Source organism: Phyllostomus hastatus, unplaced genomic scaffold, assembly GCF_019186645.2.
Source record: "Phyllostomus hastatus isolate PE091 unplaced genomic scaffold, TTU_PhHast_1.1 phas_scaffold_12, whole genome shotgun sequence".
Lineage (NCBI taxonomy): Eukaryota > Metazoa > Chordata > Mammalia > Chiroptera > Phyllostomidae > Phyllostomus > Phyllostomus hastatus.
The window spans coordinates 3,541,698-3,567,530 of NW_025334007.1; the positions used below are offsets into that span (position 1 = coordinate 3,541,698).

General features: G+C 38.6%; 1 pseudogene; it reads right to left on the bottom strand.

Annotated features, from left to right (window-relative positions):
- Positions 1-13,073: 13,073 nt before the first annotated feature.
- Positions 13,074-13,629, bottom strand: LOC123830085 (annotated as a pseudogene).
- Positions 13,630-25,833: the final 12,204 nt, after the last annotated feature.

Genomic DNA, 25,833 nt, shown 5'->3' on the forward strand with positions numbered 1-25,833 from the left:
ACCTACCAGCTATGGATTTGAGGTTGCAACAGGCCCCATCTTGGGTTTGTTTAATTTGCTAGAAGAACTCACAGAACTCAAAGAAATATTTTGCTTATTACATCATCGGTTTATTATAAAAAGATATCACTCAGAAACAGCCCGATGGAAGAGATGCATAGGTCATGGTGTGGGGAAGGGGCAAGGAGCTTCCATGCTCTCCAAGCACACCACTGTCCCCAAATCTTCATGTGTTAACCACTTAGGAAGCTCTCCAAACCCTGTCCTTTGGGTTTTTATGAAGGTTTCATTACATAGATACAACTGATTAACTCTTTGGCCATTGGCCATCTATTCAACTTCCAGCTCTTCTCCCCTACCAGAGGTCAGGAATGGGACTGAAAGTTTCAACACTCCAACCACTGGTTGGTTTTCTTGGGACCAATCTTCCATCTCTAGGTACTTTCCAAAAGTCACCTCAGTAACAGCTCAGGTGCAGTTGAACGGGGTTTGGTATGAATATCAACACACTTTCATCATTCTTATCACTTAGGAAAATCCAAGGGTTTTAAGAGCTCTATGTCAGAAACTGGGATAAAGACAAAATATATATTTTTATTATAAATCACAATATCCAATAAGCAAGTCACTTAACTTTCCTGTGCCATCATCTATAGGTTTAATTATAAGTTTATATGAGTTAACACATAAATATTCTTCAGAGCAGTTGATGGCATAGATTAAGCTCTCAATAAACATTACCTATTATTTTTATAGTAGTTACTCAATAAGAAAACCCAAGTATAAAAGTTTCACCTTCCTATGGATGGTCTCTGTTTCTCCTATATTAGTAAATTTGCTAGATATTTAAATCATTTAGTGTCAAGATGGCACTGTCAACCTGGTCCATTTGAGGATAGTTTAATAAATACATTTACAAGTGAATAGTCGGAGTATAGGAAAACCACAAAGCATATGGAGTACCCGAGGGCTAGTAACTACTGAATATTATCACCACCCCTAAGCCTTAAAGCATGAGGGGAGGAAACTGGTATTGGGACTTGAAGTGAGAGAAGGCAGTGTGAAGAGGGGAGGAGGGTGATAGAAGCTGTAGCCTTTGATGAAAGAAAGCAGCCAAGATCAGGTGACTGGGCAGAGAGGGAGCTGGGTGACCAAATTCTCTCACCTTGCTCCTCTCTCTCCTATCTCCTGCCAGTAAGCCCTAAGGCCAAAATGAAACTGAAACTAGAGGGGAAGGGAAGCCCACAGATGCAGTTCATCTTGGGCAGTCTTCTGGGTCACAACAGGCTGGAAAAGGGGGAAGGAGGAGCAGGTACTCTGCACAAATGGGTGATGCCCAGTGCAATGATCATGTTAATTCTAGAATCTGGCAGTTATAGACAGTTATATCTGATTCTTCAGCAATAAGCATATTTACTATGTGGAAAGAAAAATCTTTCATATAAGGCTAATATCTAGTGAAATGGGTGATATTTCTATGGCTCTGTATGTGTAGGACTTGTATTAACTTCACAATTTATCTTGGGCTCAATAAATCTCTTAAATGAAGACAGTAGGTTTCTTTGGAGGAAAATGCTATTTTAAACCACAGCCAGATCAAAAAAGGAGTTCCATTTTTAATTTTTAATGAATATTCCATACTGTTTTACACAGTGGCTGCACCAGACTGCATTCCCACCAACAGTGCACTAGGGTTCCTTTTCTCCATGTCCTTGTCAGTGCTTGTTATTTGTCTATTTATTGATGATAGTCATTCTGGCAGGTGTGAAGTGATACCTCATTGTGGTTTTAATTTGCATTTCTCTGATGATTAGTGATGTTGAGCATTTTTTCATCTGTCTATGGCCCCTCTGGATGTCTTCTTTGGGGAAGTGTCTGTTGAGGTCTTTGCCCATTCCACTTCTGGAGATATACCCCAAGAATCCCAAAATGCCAATACAAAAAATATATGCACCCCTATGTTCATTGCAGCATTGTTTACAATAGCCAAGATTTGGAAACAGCCTAAGTGCCCATCAGTAGATGAGCTGATAAAAAAGCTGTGGTACATTTACACAATAGAATATTATGCAGCAGTAAACAAAAGAAACTCTTACATTTTGCAACAGCACAGATGGAATTAGAGACTATTAGGCTAAGTGAATTAAGTCAGCCAGTGAGAGGAAAAAAACCACATGATCATACTTATATGTGGAATCTAATGAAGGCAATAAACAAATGAACAAAATAGTAACAGAAGCTTAGATACATAGAAGAGACTGACAGCTGCTAGAAAGGAGGAGTGGATAGGATGAAAGAAGGTGAAATGATTAACCAAAAAACATTTATGCACAGTTCATGGACATGGCCAATAATATGGGAATTGACTTGGGAAGGGGAGAGGGTAGGGCTGGGTGGAGGTGAGGAAAGGGAGAAAAAGTGAGAACTGTCACAGCATAAACAATAAAAATAAAATTAAACAAAGCAAACAAACAATACAGCCAGTCATCTCATACATATCTGTTCTTGGCCATAAGGGGGATAAGATTTGAGATGTCACTCAGTCCAGTCCATCTCCGAAAAAGTAGATTCCATATATGTATCTTTATTGACAGGTAAATCAGTGGCATCATCTATATAGATGAAGACCATGAAACAGGCAAAAAGATAAATATAAAATGTGACCTTTGAAAACTTTGATGTGCTTCTAACATCACATATAATGAAGGACTCTTATCCTTTATTCTGTTGCTTCTTGTTCCCAAAGATATCCCTCATAGCTTCTCAAACACATTCTTTTGATCTGAAATCCCTTGATTATTATTTCAAAAAGCAGCCTCCCCCGCTCCGTTAGCAGGTTTTGGCACAAACTCCATTTCCCTTAGGGACAGCCTTGATAAATCTCTTCTTTTCTTCTAACAAAGATTATCCCATGGGTTCCTAATTTTGAGTTCGCTGCTAGACCTCTTCCTGGCACTGTCTCCTTCTTGCAGTTGGACCAGTAAGGAACAAGATGCTCTCTGGTTTTTGTTGCTCAGCTTCCTTTGTATCTCTGGGATTCAGCTTGCAAATTTTAATAAGAAAATTTGCTCTCATCCACTCACTGTTACTTATTCCCAGACCTCCTCAATTGTTTTCTAAACTCTTTGGAGTCAATTAAAATGATTATTTGGTTCCCCCTTTTCAGATCTTTGACACAATAAGGAACCGGAAGCTATAAAATGCCATTAAAAGAACATAAATCTCTCCCCTGCTCTCACTGAAAACTAATTCCCATGTTTGTCTTTATCTGGTGGATTATTGTTGTCATTTTAATACCAGGCTGTTGGGGAGTTTAATGTTCAGTGCTTCATTAATAAAGCTTTGTGCTTTAGAAACATTTGAAACAGACAAATCTTGACAGTGAACAGAATTTATTTTATACTTTGTGTTTAACATCACAAGGAACAGTTTAAAAACAGTTTTGTTTTTACATCAAGAAATGCAGAAAAGCAGTACTTTACAAACCACAACCACAGAGATAGAATTAATTAGTGGAAAGATAATAATAATGTTTTTACAACTTAAAAATAAAAATTTCAGGGGAGAATGGGAAGGGTTTACAGGAACAAATTTAAAGGACACATGGACAAAAACTAGGGGGAAGGTGGTAATGGGAGGGAAGTGGGGAGGGATGGGTGGGTGGGCTGGAATGGGAGTAAAAGGCAGAAAACTGTACTTGAACAATTATTAAAATAAAATAAAAATAAATGTTTACTTCTATCAGTAATAAAGTGATAAAATTGCAACAATGAGAAAATAGGAAAAAAGAAGAAAACATACATTTTACTGGAATGGGAGGGCAAATTCATGAGTATACTAACAATAAAATTTATATAGAAAATAATTAAAGTAAGACATTTCTAGTTTTGCTTTCTTTATTTGAAATGAATTTGTGACTCATTTTGGCAACTGTTGTCAGTAATTCAGTTTCAATTAGAAAATTACCTTAACTAATTTTCTAATTGGTGTACTTTTCTGCAACATTATTATTCTAACTAGTTCATATACAAGTGAAAATAGTGAGTCTCTTCTAATATTTCCAATAGTCCTCCCTCCTCAAACCTGCTCCTTTCCCCATACATACAAAACACAAGATGAAACCTTGGATTTGGTAGGAACTTAAATGGCACTAGCTCAACCTCATGCCAAATTAAAAACAATTGTTTTCCCTGCAGCATCCCTGAAAGATGGCCAGATGGTGTCTGCTTATATACTGTCAGTGAGGGGAGTATGTTCTTTACTAGCTGTTCCATTTCACTTGTGTCTCATTGGTAGACATTGTATGGAGCAAAAACTTGCCTCCCTGTGACTTTCTAGTTACTCATCGAGGAAGCTGCTAGAATGTCACAGATTGATTTTTCTTTCTTCCACATGACAACTTCTTCAGATTTGAAGGTCAGTATCATATTTCTCCGAGAATCTTTTAGGATAAATATCTCATTTTTTCCAGTTTTTCCTCAAGTAAAATGATTTCCACAGCATTCAGCATTTTCTTGAGACACTTTCTAATTTGTGGAAATTCTTTATATGGGGCATCTAGGAATGCACAAAAGTTTTGGCTTATATGTTTACCAAAACCATTAGGCTCCTTGATGATAATGAATATAACCTTCATGTAGGCTAAACATTGCATTTTTATGTTTTTTTTTTAAAATGGACTTATATTGTGGGTTCCAACTGAATTTGGAATTATCCAACATTGTTTTCAAATGGCTTGAGGCCAAATGTGGCTTCTCACTCTAAACTTTAAAAATAAATTAAAATAAATAAATAAATTTTTGGCATTTAAATGTAGGGCATGCTACCGATGCTTTTAAAATATTACATGTTTATTCTAACTCAATATTGTGGATTTTAACTATGTCATCCAATGTATTAGTTTCAAATACTGTGGCATCTGAAAATTTGAAAAGCATGCTCATAATATCCCCCCCTTTTTAAAAATTTTACTGTTGTTCAAGTACAGTTGTCTGCCTTTCCGCCTACCTCTCCCCCAATATCTCCTTGATGTGAAAAACACATCACTGAAAACCTTATTCTGGTAGACACCAATATAGCAGTCATGGGTCAGTAGTTGTCTGGAAGATTTTCAATGTCCATAACTGATAACAAAACATATAATAGATAAATCATCAGTATTCACTTATTCAACTAATGTTTCTGAGTGACTGTGATGTATTAGGAATGGGGCCAGGTACAGTAGTTTATTGCAGTAACAAATCACAATTTGTTCACATTCTCTGTATCTGTGCCCCTGTATATTCTGGATCTGGACTGGGCGATATGGCTTTCTTTGGCCAATGGGATAATAGAAAATGTGACACTAGTAGGAGCTTGATAAAACATAGGGCTTTGTGCATTAGAGCCTGATCTCTCCTGTTGGCCCTAGAAACCTTGAACCTCCAGTTTGTGAATAAGGCTGTGGAGATATGTGGCCCTATCACCCTTGCCATTCTTGCTAACAGTCCAACACCAACTGACAACTAGTGAGGCCATCCTAGACCAATTGGTCCCTAGCAAACTGACCAGCTGACTGTAACTGTAGAGTGAGCCCAGAGGAAATTTCACAGCAGAAAAACTGCTCAGCAGAACCCAATCCAAATTTTCAAATCCTGTGATCATAAGCTAATAAATAATTGTTGCTTTAACCACTAAAGTTTGGGGGAGGCTTTTTACACAGCAGAATCACAGTCAAGAATATTACAGACATAGTCCCTGGCCTCTTGAAAACAAAATTCTAGTAAGACTCGTTTTTTATTTTTTTAAATATATTTTATTGATTATGCTATTACAGTTGTCCCATTTCCCCCCTTCATTATCCTCCACCCTGCACACCCTCTCCCACCCACATCCCCCCTTTAGTTCATGTCCATGTGTCATAAGTTCTTTAGTTTCTACATTTCCCATGCTATTCTTGCCCTCCCCCTGTCTATTTTCTACCTACCATCTATGCTACTTATTCTCTGTACCTTTCCCCCCTCTCTCCTCCTCCCACTCCCCTGTTGCTAACCCTCCATGTGATCTCCATTTCTGTGGTTCTGTTCCTGTTCTAGCTGTTTGCTTAGTTTGCTTTTGTTTTAGGTGTGGTTGTTAATAACTGTGAGTTTGCTGTCTTTTTACTCTTCATATTTTTTATCTTCTTTTTCTTAGATAAGTCCCTTTAACATTTCATATAATAAGGGCTTGGTGATCATAAACTCCTTCAACTTGACCTTATCTGAGAAGCACTTTATCTGCCCTTCCATTCTAAATGAAAGCTTTGCTGGATAGAGCAATCTTGGATGTAGGTCCTTGCCTTTCATGACTTGGAATACTTCTTTCCAGCCCCTTCTTGCCTGCAAGGTCTCTTTTGAGAAATAAGCTGACAGTCTGATGGAAACTCCTTTGTAGGTGACTGTCTCCTTATGTCACTGCTTCTAGGATTCTCTCCTTCACTTTTACCTTGGCTAATGTAATTATGATGTGCCTTGGTGTGTTCCTTTTTGGGTCCAACTTCTTTGGGACTCTCTGAGCTTCCTGGACTTCCTAGAAGCGTATTTTCTTTGCCAGATTGGGGGAGTTCTCCTTTATTATTTGTTCAAATAATTTTTCAATTTCTTGCTCTTCCTCTTCTCCTTCTCATACCCCTAGAATTTTGATGTTGGATCATTTAAAGATGTCCTGGAGGTTCCTAAGCCTCTCCTCAATTTTTTGAATTCTTATTCCTTCATTCTTTTCTGGTTGTATGTTTCTTTCTTCCTTCTGGTCCACTCCATTGACGTGAGACCCAGCTTTCATTCCATCACTATTGGTTCCCTGTGCATTTTTCTTCATTTCACTTACTGTTGCCTTCATTTTTTCATTTAATCTGTGACCAAATTCAACCAATTCTGTGAGCATCCTGATCACCAGTGCTTTGAACTGTGCATCTGATAGGTTGGCTATCTCTCGGTCACTAAAAAGTATTGATTCTGAGGCTTTCAATTCTGTTTGAGCCATCTTTTTTTTTTTTTTTCCTTTGGTCTGGTCGTGCCTGTTATGTATGAGGGGCAGAGCCTTAGGTGTTCACCAGGGCAGGGCACCCCAATTGCTGGGTTGTGATGCCGTATTTGGGGGCGGGGTCCAAGAGGGAACAATGGCCCTTGCTTCGCTCTTCATCGGACCTCAGTCCCTTCCGCCGCTTTCCCTGAGCAAACTGGGCCCCTCTGGTACCAATTTCTGTGTGGGTGGGCTTGTGCACACTGTGGGACTTTCCAACGACCTCTCCTGTGAGGCTGGGAGTATCTCCCTGTGCCTCAACCCCCACAGGTGTTCTCAATCAGTGTCTCGAGGCTCTATTTCCCAGCGCTGGGATCCTGGGTTGCACGCAGTGCCTTGCTTCACAATCACTGCCTCGCTGGGTCTGCCGGTTGCCTCCCCTTGGCTGGGGTCTGCCAGCTTCCGCTTGCATGCGGGTCTTGCGCACCCCGGATGCCTTACGCACCCGGTCCCAATGCTCTCTGCTCTCTGCCCCATGACCCGTGCCCCGCTGCCCAATTCCGCCCCTCCTACCGGTCTGGATGAACACGTCTATTTTAACTCCTTGGTTGTCTGACTTCCATACAGTTTAATTTTATGTCAGTTCTGGTTGTTATTCTGTTTCTAAATTGTTGTTGTCCCTATCTTGGTTGTGCGAGGAGGCACAGTGTGTCTACCTATGCCTCCATCTTAGCTGAAGTCTCTAGTAAAACTCTTAATGTATGTAGTAGATTTTCAATTTGCCACCCCTACTTATATCCATTCCTTTTTTCATGTGTAGTTAGTTATGCTCATTAGATGCAGAAAATTCTTTCTGGGCTTGGCCATGCCCTTTGCTTTCACCCATGAAATAGGAGGGGAAGTGATTGTCGAGCTACATCCTTAAGAGACATCTGTTTCCACCTGTTCTCTTGTGCTTCTGAACCATAAGAAGGAGAGAATAGCTGTTAACAACAAGACAAATAATAACAAGTGTTGTAGATGCTGTGGAGAAAAGAGAACCCTCATTCACTGCTGGTAGAATGTAAACTCGTGCAGCCACTGTGAACAACAATATGGTGGTTCCTCAAATAATTAAGAATGGAGTTACCATATGACCCAGAAATCCCTGTTCTGGGTACCTACCCTAAAAATTTGAAAACATGTATTCACAAAGGTTGTGTATTCACATGTACTTGCATAAGGGTGTATATGCACCCTTATGTTCATTGCAGCATTATTCACAGTGGCCAAGACATGGAGACAACCAAAGTGCCCTTCAACAGAGGACTGTATAAAGAAGATATGGTGCATATACACAGTGGAGTACTACTCAGTCACGAGAAAGGATGAAATACTACCATTTGCAACAACATGGATGGATTTTGAGAATATTATGCTAAGTGAAGTAAGTCAGTCAGAAAAAGCTAAGAACCATATATATGATTTCACTCATATGCACGATGTAAAACTGAAACTCATTCACACAGACAGACAACAGTACTGAGGGGAGGGGGTGGGGGTAGGATATAGGAGGCCAAGTATATGGTGATGAAAGATGATTTAACTGTGCATGGTGGGCACACAATACAATACACAGATGATGTATATAGAATTGTAGACTGAAACCTGTATAATCTTATTAACCAATATCATCCCAATAAATTTAATAAAAAAATACACTGGACTCAATCTGCAGTATGGAACCCAAGCCCATCTGAGACTAACCTAGATCAGCCAGCCCTCAGCCAAACTGCAGATGTGTGAGCAAGGAGAAATTATTTTTTTATGTCACTGAATTTCAGGGTAGTTTCTTTTGCTGTATTTTAGTGGCAATAAGTAGCTGATAAGGTGGGCATATTTGAAGGTATTGCTTAGTCAATTGTATCCTTTATCTTTTTAAAGATTTTGTTTATTTTTAGGGAGAGAGGAAGGGAGGGGGAAATAGAGGGAGAGAAACACTGATGTGAGAGAGAGAGAAACACTGATTAGTTGCCTCTCCTACAAACCCCAGCTGGGGACCAAACCCAAAACCCAGCTATGTGTCCTCAAACCAGCAACCCTTTCCATTGCTGAGTGATGCCTAACCCAGTGAGCCACACTCATCAGGGCTTAACAGTATCCTCTAAAGAAATAAAGTCATATATTATATTAAATTACTGGTTGAATTTAATCTTTTAATATTTTTTACATTACAACAAACTAAAATAATAAGTGTTCAAATAACTACTCAGAAATCTTGGGTCATTGCAACAACTGGAAACTGAGCCATAGCAGCAGCTTTTACTTTTGCAGTTGCTGTATTTCTAGGACTAAAGGTCCCCCTCCTGGAAACCACTATTGCTTGAGCAACAGTGATAGGAGCATCTTCAGTACCAGCTGACTTGTCTGCTTTTCCCCATATTATGCCAAGGTGGGAAGTGATGATTACAGTGTTCATAGTTAATGGATGTAAACAAGATTTCCATTAAAGATATTTGCACTTAGCAAGGGGTTTCTTAAACATCAACAGACTTCAGCACTCAAAGGAGTTAATGCTGCAATAATGGTCTGGCATAAAGTGTGGTTTATATTTTGGGATGGACAGCCTCTTTTCTGTGCAAGACACCAAACTATAGATGGCTCTGATGCAACTTACTTTTAACACTGACCCTGCTGATATGTAAGAACCAGTATGAGAGTGTTTTCATTTTAAATTTTGAATTCATCAGGGTCTCATACCTTTGCAAATCACAGTAACAATTAATTCTTAGATGTTGCAGCTATATAAAATTGCTGAAAATGTTTCTGTTTGCTCACTCCTCACTTTCTGTACTTAATCTTGTCATGGACTGGCAGCAAACATTTCACAGCCTGGGACTAGCTTGTGAGTAATGTAGTGAGATATTTTGGATGGGAGGGGATGTTAGAGTCAGGCTCTGTTTCATTATTTCCCTTGACAACACCATAGCCATCTAACTGTCTCAGACAAGTGGTAAACAAGAAGGTATCACTGTTTGGAGGATATCACTATTATACATAATAATCAGTAAGGAGGAATGATTAAATGATGCAATTAATACCATCTTTAGGCAACCAATATGATCATTATTTTTTACTATGGTAATACATGAAAGGAATTAATGAACTCATCAAATATATACAGAACATCTACTATATTCAAGACCCTGTTTTAAGAGCTAGGGATACATCATTGTAAAAACCAGATAAGCCTTGGCCCTTCCAAAGCTTATGTCATGATGGGAAGTCCCTGAAATATATAGAATCAGTTCTAAATGAACCCTGCATTTCCCCCCCCCCTACTGCTGTTAGCACAAATGCTTGATAAACCTCATTAACTTTATTACGGTTAATTCTTGGCTTCCTGCTTTTAGGACAATTTTTAAACTAACTTGGATGATTTGTATTTGTTTCTTGACCTGAGGGTATAATTTGGGAATAGTCCTCATTTGCCCTTTTCCCAGGAAATTTTTAAAAGAAGATTTAAAAGTTGCATTTTGAAGGTGACTCTGATCAATTATTTCATTTGTATTAATATGACCATGTTCCCCATGGAAAAATGAGGAATAGGAAGAGGAAAAGGACTGCTGATTTGCAGAAGTACATGCTTTAAAATGAAAACTACAAAACAGGAAGTTCATCTTATTATTTTAAACATGCAAAATTAACCATAATAATTATTTTAAAATATCCATCTATAGAATGGAATACTACTTGGCCATAAAAAAGAAGATGATTTTACTCTTTTTAAAAAATTTTAATTGTTGTTCAAGTACAGTTTTCTGTCTTTTACTCCCATCCCAGCCCAGAAAATTTTACTCTTTTCAACAGCATGGATGGACCTAGAGAATAGTATGCTGAGTGAAATAAGCCAGTCAGAGAAAGACAAATAACATATGATTTCATATACATGTGGAATATGATGAACAAACTGAACTAACAAGCAAAATGGGGACAGACTCATAGATGGAAAGCAGATGACAGATAGTGAGGTGCAGGGAGATTAGGGGGTGGAGGGATTGAGCACAAAGGAAAAAGGACTCATGGACATGGACAACAGTGTGGTGATTGCAGGGGGAGGGGTAAGGAGATAAACAGTAATGGAAAAAAACATACAATAAAGATTATATAAAGAATATCTACTTGCATTATGAATCCTGGAGAATAAAGTTATGAAATAAATTATCTTGGGAGCTGCCAGTGGATGATAAATTGCAATAGAAATGTAAATGACCTGCTCTCAACCAGTAACAGCATGGTGAACACCAGAAAATTCCAGATATGTCATTGAAAAATAAGTTGACATGCTGAGTATTAATGCTATGTGACTTGGAACAAGTTACTTAAGTGCTCTAAGTGTCCTTATCTGTAAAATGACAATAAAATAGTACCTTTCACATAGGGTTATGAGGATTAACATTACATTCTATGTAAAGTGCTTGGCACAGTGCCTAGTACATACTAAGTGCTCAGTAAGTATTAGGGATTAGGGAGGGCAACCAGGCTATTGTGTAGACTGAAGTTTTTATATTTGATTACTGAACATTTTTAGAAACAGCTATCAGTGGGGGGCTGGGTGAAGGGATTAAGAAGTACAAATTGGCAGGTACAGAATAGTCAGGAGGATGTAAAGTACACTATAGGGAATATGGTCAATAATATTATAACCCTGTATGGTGACAGGTGGGAACTACACTTATCAGGGGATCACTTTGTAAGTCATACAAGTGTCTAACCACTATGCTGTACATCTGACACTAATATTATATTGAACATCAATGTTAATTAAAAAATAAAAATAATTTTTAAAAAGGAAATTCCTCTGCTGGTTGTCCAGGTTTCAAGTGAACTAATGTCACGGTTTTTAGATTCCTTAGAGAATGTCTATTTGGGTTTCTTAATATAGTTATTCCAACAGACAAAAAGGCATTTAAAAAATCTTTCAGCATTCTACCCAATATCAATAACAGTCTTTCCAGGAGTTAACAAGATAAGGAATGGGTTCAAAGCACACAGTGGAAGTTTATCCAAGTTCCAAGAAGCAGATTCTAAAGGTCATGAGTTATTGGTCAGAGAATACAGACTCCTTGTTTCCAGAGCAGAATGTTCTCTAAGTTTCTTCCTAACCTGTTCAGCTATTTCCTGCCCCTTTACTTCTACAATCTGCTACTTTGAACACAGCTTAGCAGGGTCACCCTGGTACCCAAACCTATCAGCTGAAGAGCCCACATCCTAGAAGACACTGTTCCTTCTTGGCACTGACTAAAATAATTTGAGATTTTTCTTTTCTTTCAAAACATCACATGGTCAATTCTCATTTCTGTAGAGGTTGGAGCTCTACAAGCCCCACATTGTGAAACACTGCTCTGGACACAGAACTATGCTTACTTTATTTTAAAAAAGATTTTATTTATTTATTTTTGGAGAGAGGAGAAAGGAGGAAGAAAGGGAGAGAAAGATCAGTGTATGGTTGCTTCTCATGAAGCCCCTATTGGGGACCTGGCTCACAACCCAGGCATGTGCCCTGATTGGGAATTGAACCAGTGAGCCTTTGGTTTGTAGGCCAGCACTCAATCCACTGAGTCACACCAGCCAGGGAAGAATTATGCTTACTTTAACTACAGTTTGCTATTTACCATTAGCTACACTTGTAGAAATAAAATTGGTACATTATTTTGAGGAACAAATGTATCCTGAAGAATATCATAGTATGTGGATTATCATAGTTGTTTGATACTGACCATTATCAATTTAAAAATAAATGCACAAACTCTTTTATAACAGCAGGGTTTTACTGTTTCCTTTTTCTTTTTCTTTTTAAAAAATTCTTTTTTTTCTTTTTAAAAATTTCTTTATTTTTCTTACTGATACTATTATAAATGTCCCATTTCACTTTCCTTTGCCCACCTCCACCCAGCCCTGCTCCTCCCTTTTTTCTTGAAATTGAATTTTTATTCTTCTATCACACAATTTTATACTATATATCTCTACTACAGAAATATGCATATGGGTCAATATACATATTAATTTTTATTTTATTTATTATTTTTTTGCTTTTATTAGTATTTATGTTGAATTTACTCCTGGGCCATGAGCTTTTGTTTCTTCAGCTTCTTCTGGGATATCTTTTTCTTCTGTGCAACTTCCTTTTTTGGTTTAGGAACAATCTGCTCTTTTTAGAGCAGGGTCATCTCAGTGTGGTGGGGAGAGCTCCTGTGTGGGTTAATCCTCCCATGAGCTCTGTAAATTCTGTGCTGCATCTTGAGAGTCTTGTTCACCTGGATGTGCTCAATGATGGGAGAATCTACATCTAAATACTTAAGCTCAGCATTATTCTTTGCATTTTTAAGCACATGAAGCAAAAACTCAACACTCTTTTTTAGGCCACCAACCTTGTGTCCAGCTCCATTGTTTGGCCTGGGAACACCTATCAACTCTACCATTGTATGGATGAAATGGGACACATTGCTTCTTTAAAGTGACATCTTTCAGATACTTGGTGGCTTTTCAAATATGCATACCCTTGATGGCCCGGACAGTCTCCCGAGTGTTCTTAAAGTGAACAAGAAGATTTTAACCTCTTGATTTGCATGATTTTGTGGGATTTTCTGGGTCAAGTGAATAGCAAATCATCTTCAGAGGTCACCTCTGGATGCTTTTGGGTAGAGCCAAAATTAAGTTTTAAAAATTGACATGATCATTGTTAATTTTTTTAATTCTTATTTTTTTGATTATCTGTCACACTTAGAACACAATTAACCAAAAATACTAGAAATCTAGCATATATTTTGATAAATAATTATTAAACATTAAAACTAAATATTAAAATTTCATCTCTTGATAAAATGGCTAGGGATTTTTTCTAATTCATTTATATTTCTGTATGAATGTTAATTCACCCCACAAAGAGAATTCAACATAAAGTTTATTCCCATTGTTTGCTCTTTTAGATATAAGTACCAATAAACTTTCACATAAATAAGTAGATGAATGGCAATAGAAGGCAATAGAAGGAGTTCTTTTAAATGTATAATACTCAATTCTTTTAAATCCTTTTGAAATATATGCCAAATATAAGGTAGTCATACATCATCAAAACTAAATTTTATTGATCTATTGGCTGAAAATTCAATTAGGTACTCCTGTTTGTTGAAAGCAAAAAAGTGGAAACCAACAATCTGTCTTGCTGAAGAATTTGTTTTCTAGTCATTAGACTCATTTAATTTCCCAAAAGCAATAGTTCAAATTATTTCTAATTATTCTTTTTTTGGCACCCCAGATATTTTAATGCTCTGAGGGAAATAAGTGTATATTTAGGATGGGGAAGAATTAAAGTGACAGAAATGTAATTTTGCAAAGTCAGGCTAAAAGGGGGTCAGTATAATTAGTTTAAGGTAAGAGTACATACGAAGTTAGTATCTAGCATTTGATTTTCTTTCTTTTTAGAATTTTGTTGTTTATGTTATTACAGTTGTCCTCATTTTTTCTCCCTTTGTCCCCTCCACTAAGTCCCTCTCCACCCAGGCAATCACCACATCAGTTGTCTGTGTCCATGGGTCATGCATATGTTCTTTGGCTGATCCCTTCACCATCTTTCATCCAGTGTCCTCGAACCTGACAGCTGCCAGTCTGTCCCATGTATCTATGCTTCTGTTTCTATCTTGTTTGCTAGTTTATTTTGTTCGTTAGATTCCACATGTAGGTGAGATCAAGTAGTATTGATTTTCCTGAAGTTCCTGGTGCTCACATATCCCTTGGAAAGGCTTTTATATATTTCCAGTATAACCAGCCTGAGTTTCCAGTTTGAAGACTATTATGCACATAAAATCGCAGTGACAAAGACTCCTCCTCTTTTATTTATTTTTAAATATTTTATTTATTTATTTTTAGAGAGAGGGGAAGGGAGGGAGAAAGAGAGGGAGAGAAACATCAATGTGTGGTTGCCTCTCATGCATCCCCTACTGGGGAACTGGCCTGCAACCCAGGCATGTGCCCTGACTGGTAATCAAACAAAGACCCTTCCTTTTAACTACAGTTTTAATATTTGAACTCATGCTCATTGTAAAAACAATTCAGATGATACAGAAGTATGCAAAATAAAAGGTAAAAATCCCTGTTCACCTTCCTTCAACTCCAACTCCCAGGGATAACCACTTTTTAATAATTTGCTTTGTAATCTTTCCCACACATTTGGTCATTTTCCTATGGACACAAGGGAGTGTTTCATTTAACAGGAACATCTAGTGCTGGTTCTGTTCAGTAGCTCCCAAGGGTCAGTGTGGAGATTTCCCTTCCATTCCACCATGTTCCTGTAGAAGTCTATCTTTGGTTTACTGGCCTAGAAACAGACCTTGAAATGAAGATTCATATGCCAGTGATTTATTAAGGCACTGTTTCTGGAGAAACTGATAAGATACTGAGGGAAGCAGGACAAAGAAGGGTAAGAAACTAAGTACAAAATGTAATCTATTTTTTTACTTTGTACATTGTATATCTTGGAGCTATTTCCATCCTGCTACCTAATTACATAGTTTTCCACTATTTGCACCAATACTTATTTAATCTTTCTTAGTGCTCCTAATAGGTAGATTCCAAATTTTCACTTTTAAAAGCAGTTCACAAAATATCCATATTTCTTTGGGCACAGATATGATTATTCTATAGGAAATATTATTAGGAATGGACTTGACTGGATCCAACTTATTTAAAATCTTGGTAACTTCTACCAAAATGCCCTATTAAAAGGCTGTAACACCACCACCATCAACATATAAGAAAGTGTTCCTTTTCCTCTATATACTTGCAAATTCTTAAGTTATTAGTATTTACAACATTTTTGGAAAAGTGATATAACAATAGTCAAAATTATTAGTGAGGTTATAGTTTTTTCTGTGTACTTATTGGCCATTTAGACTTCTTTTATAAGCCGTCTGCTCATGTCCTTTGCGATTTTTTTCTTACATGTTTGTAATTTTCTTAGTTTTTAGGATTTTTAAAATATTGTGGGTAATTCTTTGTTATTTAAAAATTATTTGAAAATCTTTCCCCTTAGTCTTTTGCATATCTTCTAACTCTACTTATACTCTTTTGTGATATAAAAATTTTCCACTTTCATTTGGCAAATTCTACCAACTTTTTTTTGGTGGTTTCTATACTCATTGTCTCATGGGTTTAGGAAAGTCTGGGACTTCTGATGCCTAATTTTAATCTTTTCTAAAAACAAGAATGGTTGTTGAATTCGATCTGTTAAAGATGAGCCCTGGCTGGTGTGGCACAGTGGATTGAGCGCCAGCCTGCTAACCAAAGGGTTGTTGGTTCGATTCCCAGTCAGGGCACATGCCTGGGTTCTAGGCCAGGTCCTCAGCATGGGGTACATGAGAGACAACCACACACTGATGTTTCTCTTCCTCTCTTTCTCCCTCTCTTCCTCTCTCTCTAAAAATAAATAAATAAAATCTTAAAAAAGATGATTATGTGCTTTTCATCCCTTTTTTCTTTCAATATATTATATTTCATTCTCATACTTCCCAGTGTTGAATAATTTTGCTCTTGGCATAAACTTTGCGGAGCTTAAATGTATTATTTTCACACATTTATTTGATAATGTTTTATTTATATATTTTGCATCTATATTAATAGATGAGTTCCCCCCTTTCTGTGCATGTGCATGTGTGTGCTATCTTGTCTGAATTTGAAACCTGCCTTATGCTAATGAGGAATTTGGAATGAATTGGGAAGCTTCCCATTACTAAATATTATTATATTACTTGTTGAAGACATTCTTAACTTTTCCTGTAAGGCAGGGATGTCAAACTCATTTTCACCTGGGGCCACATCAGCCTCGCGGCTGCCTTCAAAGGGCTGAATGTAACTTTAGGACTGTATGTATGTAACTACTCCTTAATAGCCAAGCAAGAGCTTGGCATTGCCAACGGATAGAAGCAAGGTGCTCAGCCAGATAAAACAATGTGGAGGGCCGGATTTTGTCACGGGCCTTGTGTTTGCCACCTATGATTTAAGGCATTGTGGTTGTTATGTAACTCAGTTATAACAATCTGGTTTAGAGGTTTTCTGTTTACAGTTGATTAAAACTCCAAATGAGAGTGAAAATGTAGTGAATAAAGGTTGCTGAGTGAGCATAAGAAAAGGGAGAAATAGATATAGAAAAGTTGATAAGAAAGGACCTTTGAATGTCATTATTTCTTGGACTTGCTAGAGGTATCCAAAACAAAGACAAAATCAGCAGTGAATCAGAGTCTTGGGCCATCTGGTGGATGAGTTAGGCATGCCACCCATTGCAATAATGCCTAATAGCAGTTTCTTAAATTGCATATGAATATTTTCAAATGTTCCTAATTATGGATATTGACAGACCTAGGCAGGCCTAGGAGGAATGGAAAATCACCAGGCGGGAAAACTGTACCGTGGGAAACTGTAGCCTGGGAAAATGCCTGCCTGGGACACTGCCTGCCGACCCTATCCAGGACAGAGAGATGCCCGGCTAAGACTGGGGTCTGGGGTTGGCCTATCTGGCATAACAGGATGCAGCTTTAACTTGAGCCTGACAAGATGTATTAAGAACCATGGTCAGCCCTGGCTGGTGTAGCTCAGTGGATTGAGTGCGGGCTGCGAACCAAAGTGTCGCAGGTTCGATTCCCAGTCAGGGTACATGCCTGGGTTGCAGGCCATGACCCCCAGCAACCGCACATTGATGTTTCTCTCTCTCTCTCTCTATCTCCCTCCCTTCCCTCTCTAAAAATAAATAAAAAAAAAGAACCATGGTCAGCAAAAATGGCACCCCACAACAATCTCTAGCCAATCAGACTCTGACACCCCGACCAATTATCTTTCGCTGATTTTTGTGCTTAAAAACCCTGCCCTAAGAACAACCGAGTGAGTCTTAACCTCCCTTGCTTGGCTTCCCAACCTCCCTTGGTTGGCTCCACTTTCCCTCTTACTCCCCGCTAATAAACCCTGCTTCTTGGCTCACTGCATCCATCTGGTTTCTTGAGTGACTCCGACCTAACAGATATGATTCACAAGGGAACATACACATTGTGTTCACTATGTAGAGTAGGACATTTAAAAAGTTTACTTCAACATGTTTAAGATTTAACAGAAGGTGTGGTGTTTAAAATTTAACAGAAAGTGTGGTGTTTAAAATTTAACAGAAGGTGTGGTGTTCATATGGAAAATAATACAATAATTAATAAACAATAATATAAAAATAAACTCTGTGCTTTGCATACTCACAACTATAAATCTACTTTTGCCCCACCCTGTATATGGATTTTTAAATTCAAATGCTACCTATATGAGCAGCTCTTGAGCTTAGCTGCACATTAGAATTTATTTTAGAAAATAGCCTTGATTAGTTCTTTCCCTGTGAGAGTCTGATCTAATGGGGAGCAGATGAGGGCAGGGTATCAGTATATTTTAAAAGCTTCCCAGGTGGTTCTAATGACAAACCAAAGTTGGAAAACACTGTCATTCGAACAGACAAATAGTTATCAACAAAGGGTGGTTTTGCTCCTTCAGGGGACATTCATAATATTTGGAGACATTTTTGGTTATCATGGCTAGGAGGAAAGGGCTTCTGTTATTTAATGGGTACAGACTAGGGATGCTACTAAACATACTACGATGCATAGCACAGTCCCCAACAACAGAACAATGTGGTCCGAAATAGTGCCAAGGTTGAGAAAATTTGACATAGGCCCATCTCACCCTCACTTTCCTTGTACAGTCAATCACCAGTCTTGTTGATCCCACTGATTAATCACCACTCCAATCAGACCACATTTTTCTGTCCCCACTGTCACCATTTTAGCTCAGGACATAATGTCCTCACACTTTGATACCATGAGGGTCTGATCTCACTTGTGCCAGTCTTGCTGTCCTTTATTATATTCTCAATTCCATCAGCTGAATGATCATTTTAAGACTCGAATCTGCCCTGGCTGGCATGGCTCAGTGGATTGAGCGTGGGCTGAGAACCAAAGCATCGCGGGTTCGATTCCCAGTTAGGGCACATGCCTGGGTTGCAGGCCACGGCCCCCAGCAACCGCACATTGATGTTTCTCTCTCTCTCTCTCTCTCTCTCTCTCTGTCTGTCTCTCTCTCTTTCTCCCTCCCTTCCCTCTCTAAAAAGAAATGAATAAAATCTTAAAAAAGTAACAATGAAATTATTTAAATATAAGAGTTATTTTAAAAAAAAGACTTGAATCTTATCGCAACCCCTTACTGAAACCCTTTAATGGTATGGGGTTGCCCCCCTCAGGGCAAATCCCTAGCCCTTATCAGGGCCCACAGCAAACCACATTGATTTTGCTTGGGCTTACCTTTCAGAACCTCATCCTTCACCAATTTTTAATTCAAATGTTAAACTCTAGGCAACACTAAATGAATTTTAATCTCTTCAAGGTCTGACAAACTAAGCAAACAACTAGAACAGGAACAGAACCACAGAAATGGAGATCACATGGAGGGTTAGAAACAGGGGAGTGGGAGGAGGAGAGAGGGGAAAAGGTACAGAGAATAAGTAGCATAGATGGTAGGTAGAAAATAGATAGGGGGAGGGCAAGAATAGTATGGGAAATGTAGAAGCTAAAGAACTCATGAGTATGACACATGGACATGAACTAAAGGGGGGAATGTGGGTGGGAGAGGGTGTGCAGGGGGGAGGGGAGGGGAGTGAAAGGGGGAAATGGGACAACTGTAATAGCATAATCAATAAAATATATTTTTAAAAAAGATCTTTTCACCCCCAGCAACCGCACATTGATGTTTCTCTCTCTCTCTTTCTCCATCCCTTCCCTCTTTAAAGATAAATAAATAAAATATTAAAAGAAAAAGTTAAGAAAAAAAGATCTTTTCTCTCTCCTGAATATTTGCTCCTTCTGCTAGTGGAAATACCACTATTCTCTTCAGCCTGGCTAAACCTTTTCCCTCTTTTGCTTTTCTGTTTAGAGGCTACCTTCTGTGTGGAACCCTGCCTGAACCCCCTTTCTGGGTTGAGTAGCCTTTGTAAATCTTTCTGCAGCACAAATGATGGATGTTTTGGACATTTCTATATCTTTAGAACCTGATACAATTCCTGGTTCACAGTCTGTTTCCAATGTTTACATATTTAATTGTTTGTATAATGAAGGAATGGATTTTATATAATATTTCATATCTTAACATTATGGAAGAGTGAACTATTACTCTACTCACATTGTCTTTTGGAAGAATCTAAAAAAATTAGAAGAGTCTGCTTTCTTATAGAAGTACAATGCTACTTATTTGTATTAAAATAAAATATAATTTCTTCCTAAAAACAATTTCTAAATTTACATTTAAGGTAAATATCTTTAAGGAACAAAATAATCAAATTTTCAAACTAGCAATTAACAAAAAGTGTTAATTACAAATCTACTATGAAGAAGCTCCACACTATGTTAGATATTTCAGAAGAATATCTGAAATATACTTTTTTCTGTAGTAGAGTCATTTCACAATACTTGACATATAATAGGTAGTCATTAAAGGTTTGCTGACAACTGCTCAGAATTAGTAAACTATGATTTGAAACAAATTGATTTTTCTTTTAAGGTTTTACTTATTTATTTTTAGGGAGATAGAGAGGGAGAGAAATATCAATGTGTGGTTGCCTCTCATGTGCCCCCTACTGGGGAACTGGCCCACAACCCAGGCATGTATCCTGACTAGGAATCGAACCAGCGACCCTTTGGTTCGCAGGCCAGTGCTCAATCCACTGGGTCACACCAGCCAGGGCCATGAAACAGATTTTCATGTGCAAGTTTTCACTTCAAATACTTATTTTGAGAAATGCTTCATATGTGAATTGTTCTAGTGTTAATTGTTACGTTTTGTAAGTGAAGATAAATATGCTATCAACAGTATTCTTTGTCTTAAGTTAGTTTTGACATATTGGAATCCAGTAAAGCACATTGGCAATAAAGGTTCAAATTGATTTTAACTGAGACAGTTAATTTACATTTCAGACTTCTTGAAGGGCAGCCTTAACTACAGTAATTTGGAAAGTTATTGTAATATAGACTACTTTATATTTTTCCCTAAACCTATCTAGTTACAGAGCGTATATTTTAATGTGCCTTAAAGTATATTTATACATATGTAATTACATGCAGAACATCACAAAACCAATTTTCTGTTGACATTCAAAATTTTATGTGTATTTATATATTTTTCCTATTTCTATTTTTCTAGAAGAGATTAATTAGTGCTCTGGCTATAAAGCTTCTATTTTCCTTGTCAATGACAATCTCAAGGCCTCTGAGCTGCCTCTCGCTTGACCTTGGTTTAAAAGCACAAAGAACAGCAACCTTGAAACTGGCATCAACAAGATTCATTCTGCAGACACCAGATACAGCACAATAGAGAAAAACCACACATTTAATTTCAAGTTTTTACAGAAATTGCTCTCAATACTTGTTCTTCTTAAAGACTTTTAAGTACAAATATTCTTCATTTCAGAAAGGGAAAGGTTGCCATTATGACACTTAACACTGGCCAAACTTGTTGCCTGGAGACTCCACCCCCCCTCCCCACCCCACCCCGCAGGGTTCCCTTTGATGGACACATGGCAGCAGGGGCCACACAATACAGGGAACATAACAGAGCCTGGATGCTGCTTTCATTGAGCAGATTCTATTAGAGCATGCTGAAAAGCATTTCGTTAACATTTGAATAAGAACATTAGGAAGCTGTAAAACAATTGTGCCCTAGTGGACATGCATATGTTATTTTCTACTGCAGGGGAGTTGTTTTCCATTGTCATATACCAGTGTTCATTTTAAGGTGCAGTGTCATGGCTGTCCTTTGCTCACAGAATTAAATGACAATTTTTTCCTCCTTCATGAGGTGAGAATACCCATATTAAGGATGGAAGTTGTCTGGTAGAGTGGGGGGAAAGGGCAGTGGATGAAGATTGAGTTGGGAACTTGCTCTTCATTGTTAATCTCTTTTTTCTGCATTATTACCTAATTAATCTCTTAAAACTAAATCACACTTATTAAATTGTTATTTGATTATTTTATGTGATGCAATAAATATCTTAAAAATTAAACTTAAAGTTTTTTTTAAATCAAATACATGAATATACAAACTCACCCTTTCATTCATTCTTACTATTTCCTTACAGGCAAATTAAATTATTCATACTTAGAGCTCCACATCAGGAAGAGTTGCATTCAAAACATGGATAACATATGTGCAATAAAGATTAAATTGCTGAATATTGATTTCAAAAATGAAGGAGGTATAGAGAGTCCTTCTTTATCCTCAGTGTAATGGTATCCCAGTCAATATTTAATGACTGGCTCCTTGGGGGAAAAAAAAGCCCAAATGCAGATTGGTGTAAACATTATGGAAAACATTGTGGAGGTTCCTTAAAAAAATCTAAAAATAGAATTTCTTTATGACCTAGCAATTTCACTTCTGGGAATATATCCGATAAAACTCAAAACACTAATTCAAAAGAACATGTGTACCCTTATGTTCATTGCAGTATTATTTACAGTAGCCAAGATATGGAAGCAACCTAAGTGCCCATCAATAGATAACTGGATAAAAAAGTGGTGTTACCGAAACAACAAGTTGGGGAGGGGGGCTGGGATGATATACTATTACCGAAAGGAACCCCCCAGGTTTGTTATGTCTGCTGCCAGAGGAAAGATGTCTCTCAATGCTAGAGATTCGTGAAAAGGAAAGGTAATGTTTATTTAATGCTATACAGACTTAAAGCAGTGACCTAATGTCTTCATCAAAATCCCAAAGTCCCTTAAAACACCCACAAACACACACACAGCCCTTCCTTCCCCATTTTGCCCAGTCTGGGGTACCATATCTCAGGAAAAGAAATAGAAGTCCGCGGCTCAGGCAGCCCCGGGTTCTTCCCAGTAATCCGTGCTCAGCTGGTAGGCCTCCCTCGGTTCCCGGCACCATCAGCTGTGTCACTGGGATCTCTGCTAAAGCTGGGTGGTGGTTACCTCTTCTAAAGCTGCGGGGGTCCCCACTCTGGCAAAGCCATGTGGTTCTCCCCTCCTCAATGGCTGCAAGGAGGGGCGTCACCACTCTGCCAAAGCCGAGTGGCAGTTCTCTGCTAAAGCTGCATGGTGATTCTCTCTTGCAGGGCTGCGGGAGTCCCCATTCTGCTAAAGACCAAGTGGTTCTCTCCTCAATGGCTGCCGCATCTGGGTTTAAAACCCCGAGTCAATCTTCCTCTGCAGCCTCAATTCTGACTCCTCCCTCCATTGGCTACACTTGCTAGCCCTCTCATATCCTTCCAGCTTTACTGGGCTGCCATCGTGAATCTGGGCAGGCGTGGTCCCATGCCATGGAGCCAATCTTCTCCAAGCTCCCACGCAGGTGCTGTAACTCGGGGGACCTGCCCCCCAGTTACATCTTGGTGGGGAAGTTACTTCCATTCCCCTGGCTCAGAGCAAGGCAACAGCTATTTAACATATCTATGAAACCAGTTAAAGTTATAGATATGTTAAATGACCACACCAGAGGTTAACTGCAAGGCTGTTGCTATGCAAAACAGCTCTCAATGGCCCTGCTCCTTGTGTCCCTTCCCCCAACCCACAACTGTGGCAGGGGCTGGGGTGAGGACATCCTAATTATTTCCTGGACACCTTGAGTTCTGGAACCCATTCCAAATCTCTATTTGGGCCCCCCCCTCTTGGCTGCACCCTGTTACAGTGGTACATATATACAATGAAATATTACTCACCCATAAAAAAGAAAAATCCTACCTTTTATGATAGCATGGATGGACATAGAAGGTATTATGCTGAGTGAAATAAGTTGGACAAACAAAAATACCACATGATTTCACTTATATGTAGAATCGAAAGAACAAAATAAATAAACAAACAAAATACAAATAAACTCATAGCCCTGGCTGGTGTGGTTCAGTGGATTGAGTACAGGCCTGTAAACCAAAGGGTCACTGGTTCAATTCCCAGTCAGGGCACATGCCTGGGTTGTGGGCTAGGTCCCCAGTAGGGAGTGTGAGAGGCAGCCACACGGTGATGTTTCTCTCCCTCTCTTTCTCCTTCCTTTTCTCTCTCTCTAAAAAGAAATATAATCCTTTAAAAAATAAATAAACTCTTTCTTTTTGATGCAGGGAACAGACTGATAGTTGACAGAAGGAGGGGTTTGGGGGACTGGGTGAAAAAGGTGAAGGGATTAAGAGGTACAGATTGGTGGTTACAGAACAGTCACAGAGATGTAAATTGCAGCATAGGGAATATAGTCAATAATATTGTAATAAGCCCTGGCTGGCGTAGCTCAGTGGATTGAGCGCGGGCTGCAATCCAAAGTGTCGCAGGTTCGATTCCCAGTCAGGGTACATGCCTGGGTTGCAGACCATGGTCCACAGCAACCGCACATTGATGTTTCTCTCTCTCTATCTATCTCCCTCCCTTCCCTCTCTAAAAATAAATAAATAAAATCTTTAAAAAATATTGTAATAATTATGAATGGTGCCAGGTGGGCACTTGAAACATGGGGGGGGGTCACTTTGTAAATTACGTGATTGTCTGACCACTGTGCCATACATCTGAAACTAACACAGAATAATATTGAATATAAATTATAATAGAAAAAACAAGAAGTTTGGAAACAGAAGATAAAAAGCCTAGCTTTATAGTGTTTGCAGAATACTATGGTGTAAATATTACCACCATGATCTATTTCAAGCTACTGATGAGAAGTCACCAGAGCCTAGGGTTTGGGGCACGTGGGAAGACATGAACTGTTGGCTCTCCCAGAAGAGGTGTGAGCAGCTCTAGCACTCCACTGTCTTAATATCTTGCATCTGTCTCTTCCCCTGCATTTGAACACCCAATTCAGACCTTTATTACTGCTTGTGTGAAACATTATAACATTAGAATGTCACATTTTTGCCCCTTCTGTTTCTTTTTTTAATTTTTTTAAATTTTAATTGTTGTTTGAGTGCAGTCTTCTATCTTGTACTCCCATCCCAGCCCACCCCCCCGCCAGTCCTCCTCACCTTCCTCCCATTTCCATTCACCCTTTAGTTTTTGTCCATGTGCCCTTTATACTTGTTCCTGTAAACCCTTCCCCTTTTCCCCTGAAATTCCCTCCCCTCTCCCTTCTGGTCACTGTCAGCCTGTTCTCTATTTCAGTGTCTTTGGTTATATTTTGCTTGTTTGTTTTGTTGTTTAGGTTCCTGTTAAAGGTGAGATCATATGGTATTTGTCTTTCCCCACCTGGCTTATTTCATGTAGCATAATGCTTTCCAGCTCCATCCATGCTGTTGCAAAGGGTAGAAGCTCCTTTTTTCTTTCTGCTGCATAGAATTCCATTGTGTAAATGTACCATAGTTTTTTGACCCATTCATTTACTGATGGGCACCTAGGTTGCTTCCAACACTTGGCTATTGTAAATTGTGCTGCTATGAACATCAGGTGCAAAGGTTCTTTTGGATTGGTGTTTTAGGGTTCTTAGGATATAATCCTAGCAGTGTAATTGCTGGGTCAAAAGGCAGATTCATTTTTAGTTTTCTGAGGAAATTCCATACTGTTTTCCATAGTGGTTGTATCAGTCTGCAATCCCACCAACAGTGCACTAGGGTTCCCTTCCCACAACCTCTCCAAAACTAGTTGTCTGCTGCTTTGTTTATGACAGCAATTCTGACTGGTGTGAAGTGATATCTCATTGTGGTTTTAATTTGCATATCTCTGATGTCTAGCAATACTGAGCACCTTTTCATGTGTCTCTGGATCCTCTGTATGTCCTCCTTGGAGAAATGTCTGCTCAAGTCCTTTGTCCATTTTTTTAATA